This window comes from Etheostoma cragini, chromosome 20 (genome assembly GCF_013103735.1).
Source record: "Etheostoma cragini isolate CJK2018 chromosome 20, CSU_Ecrag_1.0, whole genome shotgun sequence".
Classification (NCBI taxonomy): domain Eukaryota; kingdom Metazoa; phylum Chordata; class Actinopteri; order Perciformes; family Percidae; genus Etheostoma; species Etheostoma cragini.
The window spans coordinates 19,704,247-19,725,952 of NC_048426.1; the positions used below are offsets into that span (position 1 = coordinate 19,704,247).

Sequence of the window (21,706 nt, forward strand, 5' to 3'; positions counted from 1 at the left end):
TTTTTAATCACAGCAGGAATTGACACATTGACTGAAGCGTTGTAGTGAGCTAGTGGGCTATCGGCTGTTCTAATTCACGTTAAACTGAACACTTCTGTTGACGGTGAAGTGAGACATGGTGAATGGCTTCTTGGTAAAATGTATGTCGATGTTTATGTCCTCATTCATCTCGTTTTCTTTTTTGCACAGTCACTGCAGGTTTACACGCCCGTAAGTTAATGTTAAACATGTTGCAATGTAGCTAAGCTAACTAATTAGCGTTGTTGTCCCTACGGCTGTGAGCAATCCTAGACGGTATATAAAGATGTAGCAAGCCATAGACGTACAGATCAGCTGTCATTGCTTAAACTAGAGAACAAAAGTTGCTCCACGTTTCCCCATTTTTTGCCACAGTTGATATATTGTGTTGACTTCTTTCAGCGGATTGGTTGGTAGCTGCTGTCAAGAGTGAACAGAACTGCATCTATGGCAACGGTGTATTATACTTAGCAACGGTATTTTACATTTGAATTCAACCAAGCCATGTAATAAACTAGGTTAAAACTGACTAAACTGCTTAGGTGTAAAAGCAACCCAATGGTTTCCTGGCTCCAGCATTTAGAGTACTGATGTGAGATTATCAATCAATCATTATCAAATTTCATGAAGCATGATAAAAAGTAAAGGTATTTCACACAATGTATTTCTTCAAGGGTTATGGTAATGCACACGTGAAATTTAAATGCAAACACAATCTTTGTTTGCAGATGATCAATTCAGTAGAGTCACAGACTACAACTCAAACTTTCAATGTTTTTTTTGCACAGAAGTTTTCCTGAGCAGCTGCAGAAAATACTAGGTCAGGTTTGACACTCCCTCTGAAAAAAATACAGGTGAGGAGGGAAAAAGTAGCTGAGTAAAAGAAAATGGGGCAAAACTCAATGCCACATTAGGTGTGTGTATATGTGTGTGTGCGTGTCCTTGTGCAATTATACAGCTTGAACCAAACTGAGTTCTAATTATAATCACCCCTGCGGTGAAACATTCACACTTGTTATCACCTTGCTATCGTTATTTTCTCAACACTGTGCCACTTTCTCTCCCACACAGATTTTTGACAGTTCCACAGGATATACAGTGTTAATGTAATCCTATGAAATCAATTTGCTGATCTTCTCTGATCAGTTAGAACATCTGTGAGGGGGAAGAGAGGTAGAAGGAGAGAAAAAACAAAAAGGGCTTAAAACAGGCAGTCACAGAGAGAGAGACAGATAGAGACACATAGAGAGAGAGACAGAGAAGAGAAGTATAACATGACAAAAAAGAACCTCAAAATACAAAAACGTAGGTTGAAAACCTGAAAAACCAATATTCTGTTTCTTCTTTTTGAAACCATTGCCTGAATCTCCTTAACCCGGGTAACACTTTCTGCAAAAGCCTGAAATTTTGAACAATTGCTTTTGCTCTGTGAAAGGACCCTAAAAAAGCACTCACTGTACCTCAGAAATGACTGAGGGCAGAGCAAATAGTACAACCATGTACGGCCTAAAAAGTGTGGCAGCTACTATATATGCAGATTTGATCCCATCTAAAAAAAATTATTAAATCTAAATGTAACGTTCATGTTGGTGCTAGTCTTTGCATTAAAGCCTTTACTGTTTGATTGAAAGCTGCCTGATGCCACATTTCAATCTGTAATGTCAAGCAGCCAATCAGATCCTTATCCAAAACATGCGATCTGGATTCAATAGAGAGCCAAACTCACGCTCTTCTACTTCGGGTCCATGGGACCTTAATTTGGAGAAAATGTATGATTGGGAGTGATGATCACGTTTGAGTTGAGCCCTGGATTACAAACATAATGTCCGTCAATTTAAAAGATAATCTTCCAACCTAAGAAAATCTCAGTTTAATGTTAAACTGTTATAAGATGGTGAAAATACGTAATTAGACACACTTCAATGTTGCATGGATAACATCTCACTGAAGCTACGGTGTCTGTGTGTATCGTACAGGGGGTGTTAACGTTATTCAAATGAGCAGAGGATGTCGCTTGTTCTTTTGCTTCCCTGCTGAAAACACTAGATAAAACACAACAAGTGAGATAACGTTACATATGTTGTGGAAAAGAGCTAAGCAAGCAAGCTAGCTAGAGAACAAGTTAAGCAACAAGCTAGGTGACGTAAATAGTGGGAGACGAGAGAACCTACCGCTAACAATAATTTGCCTCTCCCTGTTCACTCCCATTTAGGTCTTTTCTCAATTAAGGTTCCCACAAGGAACACCTGAAGGGGCGTGACTTTGGCTCTCTCTAGTATAGGGAGATTGGCATCTGTGTGAACCATCTGAAATGGAATATCATTATGAGTATCTGTGAGACCACCAGTAAAAGAGAGAGAAATATAGAAAGAAATGAAATATTTGAGGGAGAGGAAGACTAACAGAAAGAGAAAAAGAGAGGGATCAGCCTATCAGATGAATATCAGCTTTAGCTTCCAGTTTCAAAGAGCACCGAGCTGATGTGTGCTTGCGCAGTTTAATATCTGTGCGCACGTGCCAATACATACAGAAAACTAAGTAGGCACCAATAAATTAACATAAACTCAGATTATTTGTTGTGAAAACAAATTGAGTGAAACATTATTTTTCTCTATAAATGTGATTAAGCTTACATGTACACCTTGTAGTGAGAAGGTTAACTTGGAAATTGTTCCTTACATTTTATCATAAAATGGAGCGGTTGTGTTGTACCTTTGAAAACAGTCCAGCCTAACCTTTTCCAGTTTGAACCAATCCCAAACACCTTTGCCGGCGCTAAGCGCTGGATGCAGGTACGGTTCCTCTGCAAAATAGCCTCAAGAAGTAACTTGTTTTGGTGGTAGTATTATGAAAGCATTATTCACAAATGCTTATAACTTTACTTATAGAAATTAATGTCTTTATAATCCATTATAGACCAGCAATTATAGAGTATTATAATATTTGACCTTATCAGTCACTTTTATTATTTTATTTTTTTAATATTTTATTTTATATTTGTTATGATTATGGTTATAAAGCATTGTGATTATTCACAAATGCTTATTACTATACTCATTGCACATCATAAGCAGATTAAAACCTAACGAGAGCTGGGAGATATGGAGAAAATCAAACATCACAATATTTTTCACTGAATACATCAATATTAGTATTGCAGCGATATTGTTGGGTTGACTATTGGTGCTCTGAGATTGAGATTTGTGATAAATAACCAACACTAATGTGGATAAAATGACAAAGTGGCTAAAGGTAAAATAATAGAAAATAAAACAGGTAAATTGTTTACTTGTTTAACTGACGAGAAAATCATGCCCCTGTTGACAAATCCCTAGATCAAAATGAAATGTGACCATTTCATGAACTGCCATGAGACCGGACTGAATAAAAACCTACCAGGTATTTTTGCCTGCCCTTTTTTGCCTAATGATGGCTTTTCCGATAGTTTTCTGTAACAAACCATCTGGCATGTCAGGTTATAGAGCCATGCCGCCAATTGAAAATGCGTATCGTTACTAGAAACGGTTAAACTATGACTTCTGCATGTTTCAGGTCACTTCTTCAATACAATGCTTTTGTGATGTATTTTACTTGAAGTCATACTGCTCATTTCTTTAAGCCTCATACCTGCATATCTGTATAAGGAAATAAACACATCATAATGTAAGCTGTAAATGCATGCCAGAACCATTGCAATCTGAATGCCATTTGACGAGCTAGCTTTGTGGTTGGATTTCAGCCAGATGTAAATGGTCCAATTACACATGTTATTTCTACTGTCTCTTCCAGTGCTTTGTAGACACCTTCAAGCTGCCGTACAATCCAAAAAACACATGTGGCTCTTGGCATTGAATGAAACTATAATTTCATTTATTAGGACTATTTTTCTCTTGCAGTTATGCATATTTATGCAGTAGTGATTCTAATAATTTCAAGGGTTCAATGTGTTTTCCTAGAGATATTATTTTGTCGTCATCCCCTTGCCTGTGGCCATGTAATATAGTTGATTTTCAGTGGATTACATTGGTTAGGGGCTTCTTTTAATCCTAACTGGCTACAAGATTGGGGTTTAGAAAGTGATATTTATGAATACAGGTTGCCTCAGATGAGCATAGACACTCGGAACCAACGTTTCAAGCCATATCTTTTTGTCCTAGCTGTTTATGCATGTGTCATTCTATGTTTCTGTCCATCCCTATTGGATCTCCTTCACCCTTCCATTTCTGCCCCATCTTCTCTCAGTACTTTTGCTTTCCCTTCATCCCATCTCACAAATATGCTCATTATAGTTAAATCACACTGAATTTCTTCATCTCTGCCTCTCCTTCATAGTCTGAATCAGCTGCCCTCTGTCCCCTGTCTCCCGACCCCTTTGAGAGTTTTTCTTTAGTCCCTTACTGCTGCTTTATCTCCCTTCTTCCTTCTGCAAAAGTAATATATTTGGCTCTAAATTGTGTGTGTGTGTGTGTGTGTGTGTGTGTGTGTGGTCAGTGACAAGTTCATGAGCAGGATACTAGCCTGAAGCTAGCCTCACACAGCCACTTGCCTGTCGTTATCGCCACCACACACACACGGCCCACATTTATCATTCTTTTGCTGTCTTTTTAACTCACTCATGCACGCATGCAAGCACTAAAGCTTGCTAAGACTCAAGAGGGTTGTGCTGTCATGATAAGGGTACTGCTGGCAGTGTGGCAGAGGGTAAAATGTATGTAACACACTGTTGGAAACCTGGATAGAGCTGTGTGTGGGCATGATGAAGTGTAAATCTAATTTCACAAGGCAAAGGTAACAAAGATCCTCTTTTAAAAAAAAAGAGTGATATCTGGCAGAATTTCAATTGGCAATGGAGCAATACCGGAATTAAGAGACAAAATGTATGAGTGGTCAGACTGTGGGGCAAATTGGGAAATTGGTTGATTGGCAGTTGGAGAAGGAAGATGAAGGAGTCCAGATTCTTTGGTTTGGAATCAAAACCTAAGAAAACAATTAGAATATCCTGATTTAAGGAACCGACAAGACAGACAGACACACAGAACAGACAGACATGTAAATATATAATTTCTCTTTTTGATAGAGCCAGGCTTGGCGCTCACTGGCTCCAGCTCACGGACGTATGAATTTGATGGATTTTCCCATTTAAAGCTATTTTGTGTTTTTTCTGTATCCCCTATGAGGAATTCTAGATAATAACAATTCTGTCGGTGCTTTTAAATGACACAAGCCTTCCGTTATCACGCTTCACCTCCACACAGTTGCTACGTATAGCCAAGGAGGACATGGAGGATTAAAAAAACATTGTAAACTCTTCAGCAGAGGTAACAATATTTACCGTTTCTGCACGTGAAAGTCACAGGAGATACCACAACCACAACCATACTCACAAATGCAGAGAGTTTTGTGGAGCCAACAGTCTTAATTATCTTTGTATCAACTGATTTGGCAATGACTTCATCTTAATGAATGTTATTGTAGATGTTTTTATAAAGAAAGTTAGCCATTAAAGCTTCGACACTACATTACTGCCTAGCACAAGAACAGAGAAAAACTTTTTAATCTAAATAGATGAAGTAGAGCAGCTAAGCTTGTTTTTGCACAGAACAGGTGGTGCAGTGCAATTTGGACATTTAATTTGAATTACATTTTCATGTAGTGTCACCAGCTCTTTTTGCGAATCCAAGTGCAGAGAACGATTTAATTGGCTGAGATGAAGAGAGTCACACTGTCCAACATAAACCCATTGAGCTTGGCTCTTTTCCGTTCAAAAACAACTACATGATTAATTGCAAATTAAAATAAGATTTGTCATGGCATTAGGGCTGGGTCTGGGAGTTAGACTTATGAAAAAGTAAGTTCCATCTGTAGTCCCGGGATGTGTTGCATTTGCTAAGCACTGCACAGTTTTATACAAACGTGTAAATTAATGAATGAAATTATCTGAATGACAGAAGGAGTCATCAGGACGCATCATGAGCTGTGAGAAGGGAAAGCAAAATAATATCTTCTGCCATATGCATGGGATTAAAATGGGGAGCTGTCAGTTTATGCCTTCATTTAAAAAGATGAAGTAGTCTATTGCTTTTTTTGCAGTGGCAGCATTTTTGTGCAAATGTAAATGCATGTGAATAACTCATGAAACTACTGCAATTTTCTTCGTAAACAAACATATCAGCAGAAATAATGGGAACAAATTGTTGCTGCCTAACTGAACAAATATCATAAATTAGGGCTGTGCCAGACATCTACCAGCAGAGACGGTAAGAATTGTACACAAGAAGATTTTACAGATATTGTTACTTTACTTTAATATTTGTTTTTGTGGCGACTTTTTACTTTTACTCCTTAAATTTAAACACAAATATCAGTAGTTTCCACTCCTTACATTTCACAAAAGAATAAGAGACTAGCTGTCCGGAGGGTAATCAGTTGAAATTACGACTGGCAAACCCGGTTCCTCAAGGATTCAGGTTATTCTGAGTCACTCACTAACCCCCAATGTCCACCGGATGTGCAACAGATGCGGATCGGCTCCGCTGCGTGACGGCTCTGAGCTCTGACATCCGTCAATATCCACCAGGTCCAGATTTGTTGCGGAATGGCTGGGGCCATGACTGACAGCTGAAGTCTCAAGGACCCATGAGATCTCACAAATTCCTGTAGGTTAGAACCACAAAAAAACAAAAACACTTTGTTTCCATCCAAAGGAGTAGAGAGGAAACAACTCTGTTCTATGTTTTCAAGGTGTAGTGCAGGGAAATATGAACCGCAGTGAGCACGGTCCGTTTTATTTAGAAAATTAACCAGATGTTTTATTTTTTTCTGTACTTGGATTCCTGTCCTACACTATCTGCTGTGTGCTGAATTGCTTCTGCAGATTTCTGTCATCCGGCAAAAATGTAAGCTTTGTATATCTGCTCTGGAAAGGGCTGCAGATTGCCGGAGCCGGGACGGAGTCGGGTCGCAGCCACACTCAGTGGAAATACACACATTAACTTTAATGGAAACTTAATGACTCCGCCGCCATTCTGGAGCGGATCCGCAGCCGTTACGCATCCGGTGGAAATTGGGGGTAAACTGAACCGGGTTGTGCAAGTCACTTGAATCACTTGAGTCAGTATTGCTAGGAATAAGAAAACATTTCTCTTTTAAATTGACTGTGTGTTCAACCTAATTGCATTTTAACATATTGCACATATTTATACACCAAACCTGCATTAGTTCTAGCTAGTCTACGTGCAAAAAACTGTTATTTCAGAAGTGAAAGAATGGCTTTTGTTGATGATTTGCTTTACTCTGAGCTTGCTCACTTGCTGGTCTGCTACAGATCCATTCATAGCCGGCTTGGATTCCCGCAATTGACTGACTCACGCGAGGACTCGTGAGTTGTCTGCAAAGCAAGCCGAGCCCAAGCTGCAAGCAGAGGCGAGCTTGCAATGTTTTGGTCTGTCTGCTCGACCTAATTGCATTTTAACATATTACATTGATGCACCAAAACCCACAGTAGGCCTAGCTAGGCTACGTGCAGAATATTGTATGTTATTTTAGAATTTAAATCGTGAGTTTTCGTGTTAACCTTATGGTCTGCAAGCTTCCGGCTCTGAATCTACGGGTTGGGCTGTCTCTCTGCTCACTCAGTTGCTTGAGTTGACTTGTGGAATTGTTGTTGCCTACTAAATTGAAAGTTATAAAGCTTTTTTAAGCTAAAATGGCTAGGAATAACAGTAGCTAATGTTGCAAGAGGTGTTAATAATCCATTTACAATGTAGGCAATGGCATATAAAGAACCTGTTTTCCATGTCCACTGAAGTTTCTCAGCATGCACTCTAGTAACACCTGTGTGGTCCAGGGAGATTTGCATAAACAATGGTTGTCATTCGCAAGGCGATTTTGACTTTTAAACTTTAAGTACATTTCCAAGCCTGTACTTTGTTACTTTTACTTGAAAAAATAAGGTAAATCAGTACCTCTACTTTTACCAGAATATTTTTTAACACATCATCTGTGCTTCTACTTGATTACGGGAAGTGAGTTCTTTTGCCATCTCTGTCCTCCAGTACATCAGTTTTGTATTAAGAGAAGCCAGTTTTGATTCAGTGTGCACACACACACACAGGCACTTTCACAAACCAAATACCAACACTTGAACTCTGACAGAAACGGTCTCTGTTCTTTGTCAACTCCACTCTCTTTCATCTGCCTCCCCTGAAGTGAATCACAATGCAAACATACTCAAAGATACAGCCCCCCCCCCCCAACAGTATTCTCCCTTCTCTCTCTGCCCTATCATAATGCTCATTTTCATAAACCCCTCACAATTGCGTCTGCGTGATTATATAAAGAGAAATTGGTTTTCCTTAATAAACGGTTAATGAAAATGATTAAAATCAAATATTACAATCGTGTTTTGTTTTTGTTTTCTTGCCCCTGCTGTTCTTCCTTCTGTCTGAGGCACAATTAACAACCACAATATCACAGCCCAGTCTCATGGCAGTTTGTGAAATGGTGACAGTTTTTTCGTGGTGGTGACCACGAATTTTGAACTAATGTATTTCAATGGGAACCATCTTTTATTATAACAGCACGATCACAGTAGCAAACAGAATTAAAGCCGACTTTCACCCCGGTGACCTGGGAACGCACACATCCCTTACCACAACCATCCCCTTGTTGTAGCGCGTGTGGTGGTCCGTCCCGTTGTTGTCACCGGCGTTTGGCATTTAATTTCCCCGTTGTTGCGTCCCCCCCAGAGAAGCCCAGTGTCATGGCAGTTGTCGCCGGCATGTAACGTTTCATTTTCCCATTTTTTGCATCCCAGACAGAGCGTGGATTGTGTCCCGGGGGCTGTTGTTGTCCCCCAGTACAGGCTGCTGCAGCCCAGTCTCATGGCAGTTCATGAAATGGTCACGTTCCCATTTTGTGGTGACCACCAGTGACGTTGTGGGGGTGAAGCAGAGTTTCCCTTCGGGGATGAGTAAAGTATTTCTGACTCTAAACAAGAAAATGTTGTCACTGCTGACAAATCAATAGATCAAAATATTGTTAACATTTCACGAACTGTCGTGAGACCAGGTTGAATATTATCATAGACTGAATTGACCAAAATAAGGTGTGCTTATTTTCACATGTTGCTCATTGTTTAGTAAAGAAAGAATTATGTTTGATGATGTACTCAATTCATGCCATTTCTTAAATAATAATTTTGTCGTTGCTCACGCTATTTCTTGTTATATTTCAGCACACTTTCCTTTTCCTCCAAGAACTTTACAAAACTTTCTATATAATGAATGAGAACAAAAAGCCACATCCCCAAAGAAAATCAAATGTTCTAACAGGTTATTTGAAGATTCCTGAATAATACATTCACATTTTATTACAGGCTAATTTCAAATAGAACAAACTTTGCATCTCATAAGGCTGCTGCAGAAACAAATTGTTATACCATGACAAATAAAACTAAAGTGAACAGGAAGCACACACACAGATGGAAATTAAACATATCTAATGCAGAATACATGCGTGTAATATATGCAATTGTGGTTATGTCTTTCTATTTATTTCTCTGTCTTGCAGCTGCTTTTCTTCTCTCTTTTCACCTGTGTTAAGGTACAGAAAAGATAACAGCAGCCCGCATGAGCCATTAGTCCCACACATCCATAATTAATTTCCACAGCTGCTGTTCCACACTCTACTGTGTGCGTGCATGGACACACACTAAGGCCAAATGTAAAAGACAGGTAGAAAGGAGGCAAAGAAACAAAGAAGCAAAGGAGAAGTGAGAAAAATAAAGTTAGTAAATCTTAATTAAAATTTAAATTAAAGTTATCAATTACCCTTCAAGTAGTACATCAAACCTTCAGCTGCTTGTCAAGGTGCTATATTTGTAGTAGTTAAATGTCAATCATTGTCAAATATTTGTCCGGAGAGTTCGGTTTTGTTCCTTACCAACAGATGCTCCCGAGTCTCGTCTTCTCTCCAGTTAGACATTTTTGTTGATGTCGTTCTAGTCTAATCCACGAAGTTCCACTTCTGGGATTGTTCAGTTGCCGCCGGAATTTTGCCCAGGAAATTTGCCGTCGATTTAAGACGACTATGGTTAACTGCTCCTCAGATCTCTGCAGGGTAAATCCAGGTGGCTAGCTAGACCATACGTCCAATCTTTTTTATTTATTTAAACTTTATTTCTACAGTTAATCTCATTGAGACACATGGTCTCATTCTCAAGATGGACCATGAGAATCTGAGTTTTTTGCTGAACGACAAAAACAACCTTTGAACATCCACATGTTCCACCAAAACAAGTTCCATCCCGAGGCTATGTTACGGAGGTGCCGAGGACGATTGTGATTAGTTCAAAGAAATGTTAATAAACCAGAGCATGTTTTTCTCCCGTCCCAGAATGCTGTGTTGGTATTCTGCCAGATGTAAACTTTTTCCAATTGAGACAGCTAGTCCATTCAGGGTTTTCTGTATCACAACTAAAACAACCTTTAAACATACACGTTCAACCAAAACAATTTCCTTCCTGAGGCTATTTTGCAGAGGTGCCAAGGCTCCGTCCGGCGCTTAGCACCACCCAAGACGATTGTAATTGGTTTAAAGAAATGCCAATAAACCACAGCATGTTTTTTCTCTCATCCCAGAATGCTGTGTGGACTAGTCCGACCCTCCTCCGCGGGGCTGTGGAGGAAGGTCTGGCAACGTGAGACTACTCCCTTGCTGAATCCCCTGAATCACCCAGAGAGATCTTTGTTTTGACTAATGACTCAAATAAATGAAGTACCAGCCCTTCATTGACAATCCTACTTTGGCCCTTGTGACTGAGTTATTAGTAGGACAGATATTATTAAATCATCAGTATTGATAATATTTTATGACATTATAAGATTGTTATTACTGATGCATCAATGTGTCTTATCTGATAGGAGTAGCTATTTCATATACAGTTACGTTGTTAAGTAAAGAAAATGATAAAGTAAAGTACAAGTACCTCAACATTGTACTTTAGTGCAATATTGGGTAAATTCCAATTTCACATTTCAATTTTCACTACTGTCTAGTGATTTAACATGGGGATTCAGTCTTGTCGCCTGATACCGTCAGTCAGACAGGTTTATGTCCAGTGGTTTCCTGGTTTGAATCCAACAAACAGCTGGCAAACCTGGGTTTGCTTCCCTTGTGGTTCTATAGCCCACGGCACTGAACACCAGCTGCTGAACTGGAGCTGCACACCGGTCAAAAAGTAGAAAACTGGTTGCTTTGGATACCTCATACTGTAGATTTGAATGTGTCTGAATATAAAGCAGGACACTGGGGAACATTCACTCTACTTACCCTCAGGTAAAACTGTGTACAATTTCTATTTAAAGCTCACAATCTAAATTTTAAAAAGTCTGCAAGGACAGGCTACAGCATGTGAAAAAAAACTCTCTGGAGGATATTTGATGACATATTTCTATTAAAACAATAACTTGCCTGACAGGACACCTATCAAAGGGGCAAAGGGAATGATGTTAAATTATTCTGCTCCATAAAAGAGGAAGAAACACGGTCTGGAAACCAAGCTCAATAGCCGTCTATTTAGCAGCCAACTGACAACCATTAAAATATCATCAGTTTGTATGAGATAGATTCGAGACAACAAACTTGATTTTAAACATTTTCTATGGAAAAGCTGATTTGACTGGTTGAATTTTTACGTTGATATTACGTGGTGGAAGTTCGCTTTGGTTTCTGTTATGGCTACAATTTGCTGTATTTGAAGATTTAGTGCGTAACTTTTTGATATTAATGAAAGTTGGTTACATTCACGCCATTGCCAAATGAATTGCTACACAGCTAATTAAGACTATCAGCTCTACATAACTCTCTCTTTGTATTTCTCAGTGTGGCTATGTTCAGATGATTTTGTCATCCAATGACTTTCACACGCAGAAACTTGAGTGAAGATAGAAACGTCTTCTAAAGAGTCCAATTTTTTATGTCAAACTGCAACAAAGACTTAGACCAGCGTTACCAACGTATTCCGTCATTTTATAATAGTTTCAAGAAGTTTGAAGGGCAGAGCTATGTAATTTTGTACTATAAAAAGAGAAAATAGGCCATTGTTTAATTAGTACTCCTCCGATTAATTATTTCCATTTAATTGCTAACTTAACCTAAAGAGTGATGTTAATCGGTGCACAGCTGAACATGCACGGGAAAAAAAAAAAAAAGATGTATATGTATAAAAAGCAAACAACACAACAGTTTCCCTTATGTCCATTTTGTATTTGTTCTGGAGCTTTTGGTCATATAACATGAGCTTCATCAGCAGATGGACACAAATTTAATGTAGAAGAGGATATGCCATTGCTATGGTGTATGGGACCTCAAACGAATACGTATCTTTGTTTTAATGGATACACTCTTTAAAAAGATGTTTAAAATGCTATTTTCCCTGTAATTATTAACAACTTAGATTGTTCCCTTGAGGGAAATTCTTATAAAATCACTGAAATATTTGGGGAAATACAGATTGTAAAACTAAGCTCTACCAGGATGTTAGATCTTTCCAAGTTCAGTAACTTAAAGTCGTGTGAGTCAGCGTCACAGTTTCTTCTAAAGGCTGGTGTCTATAAGTACTCGGGCCACCCATTTCCTCATTTTATGCCAAACAAACAGCTATTGCTGCTGTAACACAATATAGCCCGTGCAACACAGAAATGATCCGATGCATCAGATGGAGGGACTGGCTTATCGAGAAATGCATGTTAAAGCAGGCTGGTAACCACTAAACTCTATATAGTGTACCCATGCAAAACATGAATGACATATAATGTGTGATGTGTGTTTAGATGAAGGAATGTATTTAAAACTCTGTCATGAAGCAATGAATACTAGAAACAGCTTCTGTGGACTAATTTAACACTTTAAGAAGGCTGCTTTAGAAGCAAGGAGGTGCATATCCTTTCATTTTGCAAATGTATTGCATCACCGATTCACACAGACTCCTCCAAAATGTGATGCTGCAGCTTACAGCATGATGTTACACCTTCAATACTAAGATGTATTCCTCATATCTATAAATGACAAAATAGAGTGTCGTCCATGTCTTTGTGAAAAAATCTACCCCGGTGACTATAAAATTAATTGAATCATATGAGCGTTTTCTGATTTGACAAAACTAATGAGCAATCATTTTGCAGAGGTGCCAAGGCTCCGTCCGGCGCTTAGCACCGCCCAAGACAATTGTGATGGGTCTAAAGAAAAGCCAATTAACCACAGCACGTTTTTCTACCATCCAGGAACGCTGGGCGGACTAGCCAGACCCTCCTCCGCAGCGCTGTGGAGGTAGGTCTGGCAAAGCGAGAGTATCATTCACATAATCACAATTGGTACTGCAGCTTTTCACATAAACATAGGTTGTTTCAACAGAACAAACGACCAAAGCTATCATTTTACAATTGGAGACAGTCTTCTTTACTGCACATTTTGCCGTGCAAGAAAGCGAGTCACCCTCCCACGCACATTGCCTACATTGAGTTTGTTACAGGCCTGAGTCTGTTCACTCTTTATTCATTGTGAGTAAATCATTTAGTCACTAACAAAGCGTTTTGGTGAGTTTCATTTTTTGAAATTTACAAAACCCCTCACTTATCACTTCCCCGCCATACTATAAATACAAGAAAAGCAACAACGGGGCTGGCTATTTGAAAATGGAATTGCTACGCTATCCCACAGAAACACTAACACACCAACCCCTACAATAAGTTGCCATTGTCCCAATAATTTCTAGGGAAGAAATACAGTATATCTTTAAAAACTGGTCATTAATACATATTTGCGTTCAGTAATCTCTTTAAATAGCTGGACATTTTTTTCTTAAATAAATTAAAAGTATTCGTAAATAGAACATTTGTTAGAGATAGAGAGACCATACTTGTTTGTGGAGTAAGAATTGTTGCTTTAGGAATTTTGCATCCATGAATAAATGAAATGCATGGGCCTTGGGGATTGATGGGGATTTAAACTAAAAGTATAGTCCAATCAGTGACAGAACTGTGCTTTCCTTTGTTTGCCTAAAATGCCACTGAAATCAAGACTTAGCAGAAGGACACTCAGTCCAGTAGCCTGAGTCTTAAGGTCTGGTGTGGCAAATCAAAGGGCATTAATGAGGAATGCTACTTTTTGAAAGTGTCACACACTATTGTTTTGTAAATTCTTAATGCTGCCATTATTCCGAAGTCATCACCCCACCTATCTAAAGATCAACAGCCTCCAAAGAGTAGTTTCTTAGCAACAAACCAAGGACCATGGATTTACAGGCAACTCTGTTGCCCTTCAAAAGTGGAGACGCTGAATCCTTTCTGTGGCTCTGCACTTCACACAACAGCCTGTTGAAAGTGATCTCTTCAAATTATACAACAGCAGATTCATTTCAGCACAAACACCCTGAATGCACTGCACCAATGCTCTATGTGTGTGAGTGGTTTTAGTTTGCTCTGCAAGTAATACCCGCCACACACACACACACACACACACACACACACACACACACACACACACACACACACACGGGAAGCGTTTGGCAGTTCCAGGCTTTATCGAGCCAACAGTGCAGATCTAGAGGCCTGAACACTCATTAAACCCCAGCTCGACCTCCCTGAACCACACACATACCAAGAAGATGCGCACACACACCCACACCCACATACACACACCCACATACACACACACACCTTGGTGGTCTTTGAAACTGAAAGCAGATATTGATCTGATAGGGTGATCTCTCTCTTTTTCTAGGTCAGTCTTCCTCTCACTCAGATATTACCTGTGCCTTTTTTTCTCTCTCTCTTTTACTGGTTGTCTCACAGACAATCTTCATGACCTGATTGGTAAGATATTGATTTCACTACACTGTTATCATACATGTACCATTTCTAATAACTGATATTAACACCATAGTGGAACAATATGGTCTTAATGTTTACTGGTTTTAGACATGAAAATCTCAACTTGAATCAATTTAAACCAACTACACTAACCACACTAAAGAAGAGGTACAGTCCCATGTTTTGGAAAACAAACTTAATGGCTTTCTTTTCAAGAACTAGAGCATAACTCTGGTGTATGTGCTGTAAACTAAATGCCAGGGAAAAATTATTTTTGGAGAGACGATTGGAAGCTGGAGTCTTCTGAGCTTGAGGCTGACAGGCAGCTAGTAGTAATCCTATCATGGGGTTCAGGCAAGAACTGGATCCAGTAGTAACCTCCCCTACCATAGTGACAACAACCCTACAAAGTGACACTTTTGCATGGTGGTTTTGTGTGGATTAAACAAAAAGATATAATCTGCTAAATACTGTAGCTAGTATGTTTTTTTTCTTTTACCTTTGGACAGAGCCCACCTAGCTGTTTCCCCCTGGATCCCTTCAGATTCCACTGAGTCTTTATGCCACGATAAGATAATCAGTTGCTGGAGCTTTATCTTTAAGAGGTCCAGCATGGCTTTGATATTGATCTTCTCAACCATCTCTTGGTGAGAAAGTGAATGAGCATATTTGCCAAAATTCCCTTAATTGGTAGACCTAAGCAATGTTGTCTCTTTTGAAGACCTTGCTCCACTTAGTACACCTGTGTTGTACATATTACAACAAATATATCAGATTACCACTTAGCAGACATTTCGGTTTTAGTACAATGGACAGACAGTGGAAAAGACTTAAACTAATGAATAAGTAATTAGTGCATACCACTCTGACCAATGATTAAAGCTTTTCCGTCCCACAATAGCTAACACCATCTGTCAGAAGAAATTCCCATCCATGCAAAGCCCTATAAGCCCTTAAAGCCAATCACTTTTTTTTTTTTTTTTTTATAAATTAAGCAGCAGCCATCACATATGATCCAGAACAACAGGGGCATAAGCTCACAGCTAGTGCTAACAGCTAACAACACTGACCTTGACTGAGTGGATGTGATGCTTAGAGTAAACGTGCAAAATGAAGTCTCTGTTTGGCAACACATTTTCATGTACATTAATTCAGAAGCTTTCATGGCACAGATAAGCTGGAAGCCTCTCTGAAACCAAAACCGGCTGTGTGTTGGTTCATTGTCACACACCTGTGGCTGACAGATGCACAGTTTGATTCATTAAAGTTTAAAAAAGAAAAAAAATCAAAGCATCCTTCATTTGGAAAGAGACTTGAGTAAAAGTAGCCAGCTCGAGTTAGCTGCACACGCCTTTTAACAAAATTGGCAGCATTCACAAGTGGGAAGCCAGTGAGGGATTAAGTCTTTGCAGCAGCAGGACTGACTTATGAGTCGTTATTACTGTTATTATTTGTGTTACAATGTTATCATTAACTTTCGATTCAAAAAGTGTTTTTGTTAGTTGTTGTCTGAAGTTAGTCTGCTGGGGTTGAATGGTTTCCCAATAGAGCAAAATGTTCAAAAAGTACACACAAGAACAAGAAGAAACAAAATTCCCCAAACAAAAACAGAAATAAAAGGAGATATTTGTGGTTTCAGGGTAACTATTCTGCTTGATTTTCCTTTGAGATCAAAAAGGAAGAAAGTGCAATAAAAGTAACAAGGAGTGCCAGCTTTTGGGTGGGTCATATCTACAATGAACTAGTCAAAACTTCCAACCAACAGATGGTGTTTTTATGTCTTGTTCCATCTATTCTCAAGATGGAAAATAACTTAAAATGTACTGTGGAAAACATCCCCCATTAGGAATGCTAATTTTATTGTATACCTCTGTTTGATATATTCCTTCTTATGCCTTTTTTACAATAATCATTCACCTGTCCCATCCTAAGTGTTATGTGTTAAATTACTTTTGTTTTTAGCTATTTATTGTCTACCTTCTTTATTATCTCTAATGCACTTCAGTTGGGGCGCTTACAATTTCATTGTGTGGGTCTCTGTGCAATGACAATAGAGGTTAATACTATCTTTAATAGCAGTGATGGACTTGGCCTTAAGAAAGATATGTGTTTTGGCAGGTTATCTTTAATGATGTTAGGAATGGGGAAGGGGGCAGCTTGGTGTCTGAAAGTAAAAATAAGAGATATGAAAATGGCCAATCTCTCTGTATTAGTGCAAAGTGAATGAGCTCAGTTTTACCATTTCTGCCTTAAACTAACCAGATTATCAAATAAATGTGCAGATGAGTGAGGCTGTAACATGTTTCAGAGTAGGAATAATAAAACTAACATACCACTGAGTTTAAGAGGTGTAAAACATGTTGAAGAGAGACTAATTTCAGCAAACTATTGAGCTACCATTATGTGACATCTGGCTCACTGGAGTTTGTATGTCTCTATTTACATGGAACACAGACAGCCAGTTGGCAAAACAACAGACTCCAACAGAAGGGTAAAGAGGGAGAGCAGATGCAACAGTAACACTGTATCAACGGTTTGTCCAAAGTCCAGTCATAAGCTCTTCAGCACGCTGTGAAGTAAGCATGGCCGTCGGTCAAGGTTTCCATTTTGTAGTCAGCCAGCTGCAGTCCGAGTCCTCCTGTCCCAGCTTGGTTTGTGCACCAACACAAGCCGTCTCACTTCACATTCAAACAGCAACAAAATTGAAGTGAGTAAATAAATGAAGTGGCTGAACTGTAAAAAAAATAAAAATAAAATAAAAATAATAACTGCCATATCATGTGAAAACACTTTAGCTTTTCTTTTACTTGACATATGGCTGCCGAAGTGATTTTCACTTGATCATGATGTCAAGCTACAAGACGTCTTAAAAAAAAATCATAAAGGCTCATTTCAAGGAGTTATTGGTAAATGTTAATTCAATTAGTCAATACTGAGAAATAAATGTACTTTATTATTTGTATTGCAACAGTTTATGGAAAGCACAAATGTAATTATGGTCAGATATTGTGCACAACTGATAAGTAGGTGTACTTGGCAAATTTACTAAATACAATGGCCTTAATTGTCTTTAAAAGGAAGCTAAAACACTTTGAGGAGCAGATAAATGGACATACTGTGAATAACTATCTTAATAAGAAGTCAAAAGTTAGTAGTGCCCAAAACATTTGTTTCTTCATGTAAGATATAATGCCTACTTGATCAATTAGTGATAAACCAGAAAGCAAAATCCAGCTATGTATGGTAGAAGGTAGAATTCTATTAAAAAACATACTGTACATTCTAGTTTATTCCATGCATTTAAGCATATTTTTCACAGTTCTACACATTTGGCAAAGAGTGCCAGAAGTAAAAAATAAAAAATGTCTTTAAGCTTTTGTGCATAACTTTTTTATAATAACGAACATCCTTTATGTACATCAAAGCCATTGACAAATGAGTTGAAACAATGCTAATTAACTATCAGCTCCAATAAACTCTCTGTATTCCTCAGTTGGGCTATGTTTAGGAAATGTGTCCGGCCGTGACTTTCGCGTGCAGAAACTCAAGTGAAGAAAATTATGAGTTAAGATAATTACCTCTTCTGAAGAGTCCATCATGTCTATTTAATCCTTCGTGTCCTGCTTGACTACAAGTAATTGTGTGGAGGATGGGTGGGGGTGATGCGTGATCATAGGAAAGGCTTGCGTCATGTGAATGCGCTGAGAGTGTTAATACTTAGAATTCCTCAAGGGGGGGACCAAAACTATGCACTATAGCTTTAATAATGGCTATACTGTAGCAGTATTTGTCTATTTCAGTTTGGACATTCGCAATGCATAGGTCAGAGGAAATCTGCTCGTTATAGAAAGTGGGATTATTTGGATTGACTAAAGCGCTGCCCTCTGGCAATAAAATAAGGGTTATCGAACCAAGTGTACCCCTGTGAGCTACGCTGAGCTCAAGAGGGGATGTTTTAAAGGTCAGGGTGCAGCAGTTAATCTGGGAGTTCTGAAAACCGAGTCAGCAGGAAAGCCCAGGAGAGTTTATACTATCTCTCTCCATCTATCTTACTCTCTCACACACGCACACAATCTTGATCCCACCTCTCTTTACCCTGAAATAGATGCCATGTTCTGGACAGAGTGTTTGTGGAAAAGCCAAGGCCGGATGTAATCTGTGTGCAATCTGAGAGCATTGTCTCATTCGCCGGCCAGGCTGTAGATGTGGTTTTATTCAGTCTGAGAGAGACAGATAGAACAAAACAAGGAGGAATGAGGAGCGCAGGATAGAGTGGGATTAGACTGTCACCCACATGACTAACTAGACACAATGTGAAACATCGTAGACAGTCCACCCCCAACCTGTCCAGCCTACGCCAGAAAAGTATAAGATGAAACTTTATTGATGACAGAGTAACTTCAAAATTAAGGGTGTCCATATTCAAGGTCCTGAAAGTAATGGTGACACTGACTGACTGTCAAAAGCTTATTTTAGGGTAGACTTGTGGTTGACATTTAGTGTTTTATTGAGCTAAAACTAAATATTGTTGTCATGTTTTGATGATCTTAATCTTTAGATTTGCTTTAAATAGTGTTCTATAGTTTTACCTTATGTAAGGAGAACTGGCCTCTCTAATTTCCAACAATCACAACACCACTCGTTACGTTGAGGAGTAGTTATCTGACCAGCATCTTTATCTTAGGTCAGGAAGCTGAGGAACTGTAGACAAGCCATAGAAAGGAATATGACAGCCGCATGGATTTAACTCAGTAGCTAGAAAGGAAGAAGGGAAGGCATTGAGGGGAAATTTAATATATCACTCTGTTATATTTACACCAGAGACTGTAAACAACAATGGATGTAGCTTCCAGGTCTAAAAAGTGAAGCTAATGCAAAATGGCCTTCAACCTGCATTTTGATCCATTTCCAGCAGGGGGCGGCTCTACTGGTTGCAAAAAGAAGCCTGATCGTGTAGAAGTCAATAAGAAATTGGCCCTATTAGTACCTTAGTAAAAAATGGGTTCATGGAGTAAATTACTAGTTTCAAGTATTCTTCAAACAGCATGATGTTCATTTCATAAATCATGGTCCAAAGTGCTCATATTATGGTAATTGTCATGTAGAAGTTCTACCATATAGAATTATATGATTCATTTTCAAAAAACACCATATTTTTGTTGTACTGCACATTGTTGCACCTCCTCTTTTCACCCTGTGTGTTGAGATCTTTGTTATAGCTACAGAGGGAGGCATCTCACTTTTTTTCCATCTATGTTGGGAATCACACATGCGCAGAAGCTAGTTAAGGACTGCCACCCAATCAGAAGCAGAGTATGAGTGCCATGCTAGCAGCTAGCAGCTAGCTAGGCTAGCACGTGTTACAAAGTGACGCACGTTAGTCACGGAAGTAAAGGCTGGACTACATTAGAGCTGTTTGGAGCAGGTCCTGAACATCGTTTTCTGTTGGAGATGAAACGTGCCATTGGGTGGACTAAGGGCTTTTTCAATTTGTAAACATACAACATGTACAGAAAAGATATATTACACAATAAGGAAAAAGGCCAAAAAGCTTCATATGAGCACTTTAAAATTAATGAGGTTGCTTTAGGGCGTGGCTACACACCAACTCGTCAATCAGGACAAAGGCTTAGCAATGCGTATCTATGGTCCATTCTACATAGAGGTGAACTTGTTTTGGTTGCTGTCCATGTTTTCATCTTGAAACGTGGACCTTCTCACTGTGTGTTTTCACTTCATGTCATGTCAAATGTCTTTAATCAGCTAATTCAAGGGAAAACTTGACTATTCACACACACACACACACACACACACACACACACACACACACGTTTGTGTGCTTTCCAATAAAAGTAGCACAGCCATTAGCAGCAGTGTTGCCAGAAAATAACGGATTATGTTATGCATTACTTTACATATCAATTAAGTTGATGTTTTTGTATTTGCATAATTTAAACTCTCCCTAGGGTTTCTAACAGTTTTTCTCTGTTAAAATGTTTTTGGAGAGTTTTTCATTGTCTTATGCGAGGTTCAAAGAACAGAGGGTTTCCTATGCAGTACGGGTTGTTAAGACTTCTGAGGCCAATTTTTGATTTTGAGTTATAATAACTAACCCTAACAGGGCTTTAAATGGACACCTGCCAACCCGCCAAATGCGGGTTAAAATAACTTTAGCGTGAAAGCTTGTAAAGTTTCTAGCCAATTTGGCCAGTGATGAATGAAGCGAAGCATTTCATTCGCCAGGCTGCAGAAACAATGCGAACAATTGACAGATTGGTCTGTTTTCCGACAATACATTTGAGCAGTTTTGTGTGTGTTTGGCTTGGAAACTATCTTTATCTGGAAACACTGCTTGTAGCATTGATCCAACATTTCCCCTGAAAACTTATGTTGTGACGTGTTGTTAAACCGTTGGCTACATGTCTAGCGTGTGCCGTACCGATTACGAGCTACACTGAAACAGAGAAGACAAACTGAGAAGCGCAAAACAAACCAGAGGAGCTGAAATTAAAGTAAAGTCAACAAACGTGATTTAAAAAAATCTCACAGCCAAGTTGGCTGGTGATCAAAGAGGTTAATTAAAAGCCTTGAACCGTTATCCTAACTTCAAGTGGGGAGATTTACTAAATTGAGTGTGAGCTATTTGAAGAGTGAGGATGGAGTTTTATTCATTAATAGAGATGTAATTATTCAGTAACGTGGTTTGTTACACAGAGGGCGTTTTCACACCTAAAAGTCCGGACCAAGGTCTGAACCAACGTTCGTGTAATGACGTTGTATACATTTGTTCCCGTTCTTTTTGGTTTCACATAGGGATT

General features: G+C 38.9%; 2 long non-coding RNA genes across 2 annotated transcripts in view; one reads left to right on the forward strand and one right to left on the reverse strand.

The window, feature by feature from the left end:
* Positions 1 to 21,110, reverse strand: part of LOC117936232 — a 22,272-nt gene extending 1,162 nt beyond the window's left edge. The window contains exons 1-2 of the long non-coding RNA XR_004654908.1: positions 21,008 to 21,110; positions 10,822 to 10,828 (exon numbers count right to left, since the gene is read on the reverse strand). This is a non-coding gene — a long non-coding RNA (uncharacterized LOC117936232). The remainder of the gene's footprint in view (positions 1 to 10,821; positions 10,829 to 21,007) is intronic.
* Positions 20,816 to 21,706, forward strand: part of LOC117936231 — a 9,367-nt gene continuing 8,476 nt past the window's right edge. The window contains exon 1 of the long non-coding RNA XR_004654907.1: positions 20,816 to 20,826. This is a non-coding gene — a long non-coding RNA (uncharacterized LOC117936231). The remainder of the gene's footprint in view (positions 20,827 to 21,706) is intronic.